The 8,328-nt window shown below is 44.7% G+C and overlaps 1 protein-coding gene across 3 annotated transcripts in view; it reads right to left on the reverse strand.

Moving 5' to 3' along the window:
• Window positions 1–4,411, reverse strand: part of mbtps1 (membrane-bound transcription factor peptidase, site 1) — a 151,618-nt gene extending 147,207 nt beyond the window's left edge. For all 3 annotated transcript variants that reach the window (XM_078211045.1, XM_078211044.1, XM_078211046.1), the window contains exon 1: window positions 4,292–4,411. The gene's annotated coding sequence lies outside the window, so the exon portion shown is untranslated. The remainder of the gene's footprint in view (window positions 1–4,291) is intronic.
• Between the last annotated feature and the right edge of the window lie 3,917 nt (window positions 4,412–8,328).

The raw sequence follows: 8,328 nt of genomic DNA on the forward strand, positions 1-8,328 counted from the left end.
TTAATATTTTCTATTTCAAAGAACTCGCTACTCCTGCAACCGCAGGACAAGTATCCCAGAAATGATCCACTGCTGTCAAAAGTTATGGACATGGTACTTCATGGCAAGACTGCAGGTACAGACCCGGAGTTGAAGCTATACATTACCTGAAGATTCGAACTAACCATACAGACTGGTTGTCTCCTCTGGGGAATGAGGGTCATCATTCCACCATTGTTAAAAGAACCATGTCCTAACTAACTTCATGAAGGTAATTGTGGAATAGTAAGGATGAAGGAGATAGCCAGAAGCTATTTTCTGTTTTCAGGGCTCGATATCAAAATTGAGAAGGCAAGTGTGGTCAGCTTGTGAAAAAATTCGAAACCTGCAGCCACTAGCACCATTACACCCATGGGAATGGCCAGAAGGGCCATGGCAAAGAGTTTATATAGATTATGCCAGACCATTCGAAGGACAAATGTTTTTCATTGTATTACGCATGCACACTCGAAATGGCCTGAAGTTGCAATAATGAAGACTACGCCCCCTAGAGAGAACAAAGACTGGGTGACACATCTGCAAAATATGCTTCCCCTGAACAACTTGTGAGCAATAATGGGCCACAGTTCATTGTCCAAGAATTCACAAATCATCTAAAGGAGAATGGAATCCAGCACATCCGATTCGCTCCTCATCATCCTACCACAAATGGGCTGGCTGAAAGGTTTCTTCAAATAATGAAGCATTCATTGAAGGTTTTAGAGGAATACAACACATCGCTCTGGCATTACTCATGATTAAATGTTGGTTACACACATTATATTTGCTGAAGCCATCCAAGACAAAAGACATTTTTGAGAGGAAACGGCAAGGTCAGGTTTTGCAATGCGAGAACAGAGCTAAATGCCATGTTTTTCCATAGGTCAGGAATTATTGGCAAGGAACTATACCACCAGTGAGAAGTGGATACCTGTCATCATCTTAGCACAGACAGGACTAGTCTCCTACACCATTCAATGGAGAAGACACGCTGATCAACTTTTAGCAACAATAACTAGTTTGCCAGAGACAGAGTCAACCTAGAGCCCACAAACTGTGCCAAGTGATGACCTGGACGTATCTGAGAACCTCGCAACACCAGAAACAACTGTGGAAAACAATACCTCAGCTGAGGACATTTCAACACTGAGTAAACCACCAAATCCTACATCGACTCCAGTTGAGACAACCACAGAATGCCCAAAGCAAAAACACCAAACCAAGCAGTCAACATGAAAAAGCAGACACCCAAGGTTCGCCGACAATGTTGTCGACAATGTCTCTGTAATGTTGTCTTTTAAAAAGCATTTAGATAGTTACATGGGTAAGATGGGTATAGAGGAATATGGGCCAAATGCAGGCAATTGGGATTAGCTTAGGGGTTTAATAAAAAAGGGCGGCATGGACAAGTTGGGCCTGTTTCCACGCTGTAAACATCTATGACTCTATGACAACCACATAGGAATCAACATTCTCCTAATCGTCTAACTTTATTGAGTGTTGTGTTTGTTAGCTGTTCATATTGCAAATTTTGATTAATTTAATATTGAGTTTCATCGCAGGAACTGCTAAGGTAAGGGAAGAGAAAAGTGTTGTGTAGTCATGTTTGTTCCTAGTTGGAACAAGGTCAGTAAGAGTCCACTCATGTGACGTATTGATGATGTCATTGGCCATTTCCGTGGGCAAACGGGCATTCTATCCTAACAGTCCGTATAGTAAACAATAAAGTTCTTGTTTGTTTGTACCTACATGGTCTGCAAGCCTATTCTTTGAAAATATCAGTTGTCCTCTTTTGTGAAATGCAATTTGTGTCTTAGAACCACATGATTCCTTTAGTGCAGAAAGATGCCATCAAGTTGATTGGGTCGATACCGACTCTCCAAAAGAGCATCCCACCCAGGCCCCCTCCCTCTAACTCCTCACATTTACCATGGCCAATCCACCTGACCTACACATCTTTGGATTGCAGGAGGAAACCAGAGCACCTGAAGAAACCCCATACAGATACGGGGAGAACTTGCAAACTCCACAGTCACCCAAGGCCACAATCAAACTCAGGTCCGTACTACTGCGCCACCCTAGTTTTTCAATTGTGAATTTGTATAAAGGATTGTTCAACATTTCTTCCATTTTCTCAACCTCTATGACGATTTCTCCTTTCACTCCCTCTTCAAGGACCATTGTTCACTGTAAGCGATTTTCCTTTTTAATATTCTTACAAACAGACCTTATTTTATCTAGTTTACTTATTCCATAATTTCCCTCATCAGCTACTCTTAGGACACCCTTTGCTCATTTCTACAACTGTCACTGCTCAGCTCACAAATATTCTTGACATTATAAGTCTTTTGTATAATTTAAAACCATCTTTAATTTCCCTCTTTAGCCACAGCTGGATCTTTCTCGCTGAGTTGTTTGTTTGTCACCAGATGGTATTTCTATTAACCATTTCTTTAAAATATTTCCCACTGTCTATTTATCACTCACCCAACAATATCTCACATTTCACCTGAAGTGCTGTAAGCTACTGGGCTATAGGCAGGGTCATATTACCGCATTGAAACAGGCCCTTCGGCCCAACTTGTCCATGCTGCCCCTTTTTTAACCCCCAAGCTAGTCCCAATTGCCCTCGTTTGGCCCATATCCCTCTATACCTATCTTACCCATGTAAATGTCTAAACGCTTTTTAAAAGACAAAATTGTACCCGCCTCTACTACTACCTCTGACAGCTTGTTCCAAAGACTCACCACCCTCTGTGAAAAAATTGCCATTGTGGACCCTTGTGTATCTCTCCCCTCACATCTTAAACCTATGCCCTCTAGTTTTAGACTCCCCTACCTTTGGGCAAAGATATTGACTATCTAGCTGATCTATGCCCCTCATTATTTTATAAACCTCTGTAAAATCACCCCTCAGCCTTCTACACTCCAGAGAAAAAAGTCCCAGTCTATCCAGCCTCTCCTTATAACTCAAACCATCAAGTCCCAGTAGCATCCTAGTAAATCTTTTCTGCACTCTTTCTAGTTTAATAATATCCTTTCTATAATAGGGTGACCAAAACTGTACACAGTATTCCAAATGTGGCTTTACCAATACCTTATACAACTTCAACAAGACGTCCCAACTCCTGTATTCAATGTTCTGACCAATGAAACCAAGCAGGCCAAATGCCTTCTTCACCACTCTGTCCACCTGTGACACCACTTTCAAGGAGCTATGAACCTGTACCCCTAGATCTCTTTATTCTATAACTCTCCCCAACACCCTACCATTAACTGAGTAAGTCCTGCCCTGGTTCAATCTATCAAAATGCATTACCTCACATTTATCTAAATTAAACTCCAGGGTGCAGGAAGGTGGGGTTAAAAAGGACACCTCGGTGTCCTTGCAACTGGCATGGACAAAATGGGCCAAATGGCCTCCACTGTGCTGTAAGTTCTCTATGATTCAGACTGGGGGTTAAGGCTTCCTGAAATCAATTACTTCACCCTGATACAATTATGCCATAATTCATCCAACTAAACTAGTTTAAAAACAATGATATCTATTTCAGTGCATTAATGTTTGCCATTGTAATTCCTGCTAAAGAAGCAAGCAGTTTCTTAGCAGAGTTCAGTCTCCATCTCAATAATGGGTACAACCAATAACCTACACTTGAAACTTTGTCAGGCCAAACAATCCAAGTTTGCATTATCTACAATTACAACCATCAATCTTGATCAAAAATAAATAAAAATTAAAGATATGGAAAACTCTACTAGCACCACACAGTGCAATACTTAAAGAACCCCCGCAAAAAAGTGGGGGGGTCAGTATTTCAAAAGACACTTTCTGCAGGATTTGAACACAATGGTGCTATTTATGAAACACATGAGTTGACAGTACAGAAAGTACTGCAACAAATCACAACAGCAGCTGTAAAATGTGCAATGAGCAGTTCTACCCTGAGTAAACAAGAAGTTGACCAGACTTCCCAGTGAAGGAACCTGTGCCTTTCAGTCACTGTCAGGGGAACCAGGAGACAGCCATTGGAATGAGGAGGCTTCTTGCAGCATCTGCCCGCCAGGCCTCACTCCCTCGCTGCTCCCGGCTACAGGGAGAGGCTCAGCTTCCCGGCGCAAGCCCACCCCGCCCCCCCGACCGCTGCCCCACTCGCTCAGAGGCCTGCACTCCCCGGGCAGCCACTTCACTCGAGGCCGCTGCATCAGGCCCTCTCCCGGCAGCGAAGGCAGTTTTTCCCCCATACACGAGGAAGGGAGCGGCAATACTAACCCACATTCCAGATCCCTTATCCAGCTGTCGGCCTCATCCCAGCACAGCCTCAGCTCCAGCGCCGCTCTGACTGCGGACAATCCCCGGCTTTCAGACACCCACTGCTTCCCCAGCTTGACTGACACCCGGGATAGCCAATCACAGACACGGAAAGCTCTGATCGACAGCCCTAGGGACCAGTCAGCACCGAGTGTCTGCCCGGGTATGGGTGGGCCAGGCAGGGAGGGGAGCAGTTCCCGCTGCTATCGCAGGGGGCGCAGTTGCAGCACTGGGAACCAAACACTAGCCGACCACCCGCAGCGTTGCTCGCAGATAAAGCATTGAGCGCATTTCGCGCTGGACATTCCTGGTTTGTTGCAGGCAATGCCAAGGGTAGCTACACAGATATCGGCTTGAATCATGCGCAATCTAATGCACGACACTTACAAGATGAAGGCATGTAAAACTGCCGGCTCCCAACGCGCCCGTCCCTGATGAGCTCAATGCATTCTACGCCCATTTTGAGCAAGAAGTCAGTGAGAGCATGCCCTCCACCCTGGAAGCCCTGGATGAACCTGTATCTGGGGTCACCATTGCAGATGTCAGAGCGGCTTTCTCGAAGGTCAACTCACGGAAAGCGACTGGCGCGGATGGGGTGCCCAAACGAGCACTCAGATCCTGCACAGATCAGCTGGTGGGGGTATTCGCAGACAGCTTCAACCTCTCTTTACAACAATCTGAGGTCCCTATCTGCTTCAAGAAGACAACCATCATCCCGGTACCTAAGAAAAACCAAGCAGCGATCCTTAATGACTATCAGCCAGTGGCTCTGACATCCATCATTATGAAGTGCTTCGAAAGGCTACTCATGGCACAAATCAATTTCAGCCTCCCGGACTGCCTAGATCCACTAGAGTTTGCCTATCGCCGCAACAGGTCCACAGCAGGCACCATCGTCCTGGCCCTGCACTCAACCCTGGAACACCTAAATAACAAAGACACCTAGTTCAGACTCCTATTTATTGACTACAACTCAGCCTTCAACACCATTATTCCCACGACACTCATTTCCAAACTCCATGGTCTTTGGCCTCGGCACCTCCCTCTGTGACTGGATCCTGAACTTCCTAACTCACAAACCACAATAGGCAACAACACCTCCTCCACAATCATCCCCAACATCGGTGCCCCACAAGGCTGTGTTCTCAGCCCTACTATACTCCTTGTACACCTATGACTGTGTGGCCAAATTCCTCTCCAGTTCGATTTTCAAGTTTGCTGACGACACCACCGTAGTGGGTCAGATCTCCAACAATGACGGGACAGAGTACAGGAATGAGATCGAGAAACTGGTGTGGCAAGAATAATCACTCCCTCAATGTCAACAAAACAAAGGAGATTGTCATTGACTTCAGGAAGCTTAAAGATAAATATGCCCATCTACATCAACAGGGACGAAGTAGAAAGGGTCGAAAGCTTCAAGTTTTTAGGTGTCCAGATCATGAACGACTTGTCCTGGTCCCCCTATGCTAATACTAGAGTTAAGAAAGCCCACCAAAGCCTCTACTTTCTCAGAAGACTAAGGAAATTTGGCATGTCAGCTCCGACTCTCACCAACTTTTACAGATGCACCATAGAAAGCATTCTTACTGGTTGTATCACAGCTTGGTATAGCTTCTGCTCTGCCCAAGACCGCAAGGAACTACAAAAGGTTATGAATGTAGCCCAATCCATCACACAAACCAGCCTCCCATCAATTGACTCTGTCTACACTTCCTGCTGCCCTGGCAAAGCAGCCAGCACAATTAAGGACCCCACGCACCCCGGGCATTCTCTCTTCCACCTTCTTTCATCAGGAAAAAGATACAAAAGTCTGAGGTCACGTATCAACCAACTCAAGAACAGCTTCTTCCCTGCTGCTGTCAGACTTTTGAATGGACTTACCTTACATTAAGTTGATCTTTCTCTACACCCTAGCTATGACTGTAACACTACATTTTGCACTCTCTATGAATGATATGCTTTGTCTATATGGCACACAAGAAACAATATTTTTCACTGTATGCTAATACATATGACAATAATAAATCAAATCAAATCAAATCCATTTCTGCAACCTTTACCTTTAAGATAAAGTAATGAGTCTCACAACACCAGATTAAAGTCCAACAGGTTTATTTGGAATCACGAGCTTTTGGAGCACTGTTCCTTTCTCAGGTGAGTGAAGAAGGAGCAGCATGCACCGATTGAAGGAGCAACGCTCCGAAAGCTTGTGATTCCAAATAAACCTGTTGGACTTTAATCTGGTGTCGTGAGACTTCTTACTGTGCCCACCCCAGTCCAACATCGGCATTTCCACATCATGGCTTTAAGATAAAAACAGCAAATGCTGGAAATACTCAGCAGATCTAGCAGCATCTGCAGACTGGGGGAATCAAAGTTAACCTTTCAGATTGTGACCTGGGGGACTGGGGAAAGGTCACGACCTGAAACATTAATTCTGTTTCTCTCTCCGCCATTGCTGCCAGACCTGCTGAGCATTTCCAGCATTTTCTGTTTTTATTTCAGATTTCCAATATCCACAGCATTTTACTGTCCCTTAACTCTGAGACCTCACAGTTCTGATCCATAATCCTGTAACCGCAACATCCTAACTTGAAGACCCCCACACTCCACATTCAAGCCCTAACACTAAGACCTCCAAATCTAACCATTATTCAAACTCAAGCTGCACTGGCAATAGCACAATGCGGGATGGCCGTGATTACAATAGTCATCATGGGACCATTACAGGAACGGGATTAGACCATCTAGCCCTCAAACCTATTCTGGATTGTGAACTAGGGGACATTGTTTAAAATTTAGGGGTCACCCTTTCACCCTTTTAGGATGGGGATGAGGAGAATTTCTTAAGGTTAAAGTTAAAGTTTATTTATTAGTCACAAGTAGGCTTACATTCACACTGCAATGAAGTTACTGTGAAAATCCCCCAGTCGCCACACTCCGGCATCTGTTCGGGTACACTGAGGGAGAATTTAGCATGGCCAATTCACCTAACCTGCACATCTTTTGGACTGTGGGAGGAAACCGGAGCACCCGGAGGAAACCCACGCAGACACGGGGAGAACGTGCAAACTCCACACAGACAATAACCCAAGCTGGGAATCGAACCCAGGTCCCTGACACAGTGAGGTCGCAGTGCTAACCACTGTGCCGCCTCCAGAGGGTTTCTCAGAGGGTTGTGCGACTTTGGATCTCCCTTCCTCAGAAGGTGGGGGTCGTTGAACATTTTTAAGGCAGAGATAGATAGACTCTTATTGGGCAAAAGAATTAAAGATATCGGGAGTAGATGAGAATGTAGAACTTGTTCAAATGGCAGAGCAAGTTCAAGGGGTCAAATAGCCCACTTCAACTCCTATTTCGTATGTTCATAGTTCGTGCTCAATCTGTGGCCTAAGTCTATATACCTGCCAATGCCCATATCCACAAATATATTGAATTTACAGAACATTTCCACCACTTTTATATTTACCAGACTTACCTGTTGCTGTAACCATCTGGGACTGGCTCCCCACCATACTGGAAGCCCAACTGTCAATTCAACTCAACTTTGAGGAAGAGAACCAGTGACATCACTCACAAATCTGAAGTTAAAACTCCACTACATGTGAGAGAATGGTCCCTGCCCCCACCCCAACCTTTCTCCTAAACCACTACCTGCAGGTCAATTCAGTGAAAATCCAGCCAGATTATTTCCCCTATGATCTCACTCGTATTGACATCACCAGGATTACTATCCTAGTAATTCACATGAATTGGTCGCTGATCAATTCTGTTCCAGGAAAAGAATAGAGGCACAGTTCAATCTTAGTGGAGTCAGTGTTGCTGCTGACAAGTTAAATATCAATCAGTATCTCAATATCCATCCATCCAAAACCATGGATGCACTATTCTAGTCTAACTTTTTGTCTGTTAAGTAAGTGATTGATGTAACGTTAAATCCAATGTGACCATATGAATTCTGTTATGGCAGGACATCGGGTCCAAAGATGTGCAGG

The sequence above is a fragment of the Mustelus asterias genome, chromosome 4 (assembly GCF_964213995.1).
Source record: "Mustelus asterias chromosome 4, sMusAst1.hap1.1, whole genome shotgun sequence".
In the NCBI taxonomy this organism is placed as follows: Eukaryota; Metazoa; Chordata; class Chondrichthyes; order Carcharhiniformes; family Triakidae; genus Mustelus; species Mustelus asterias.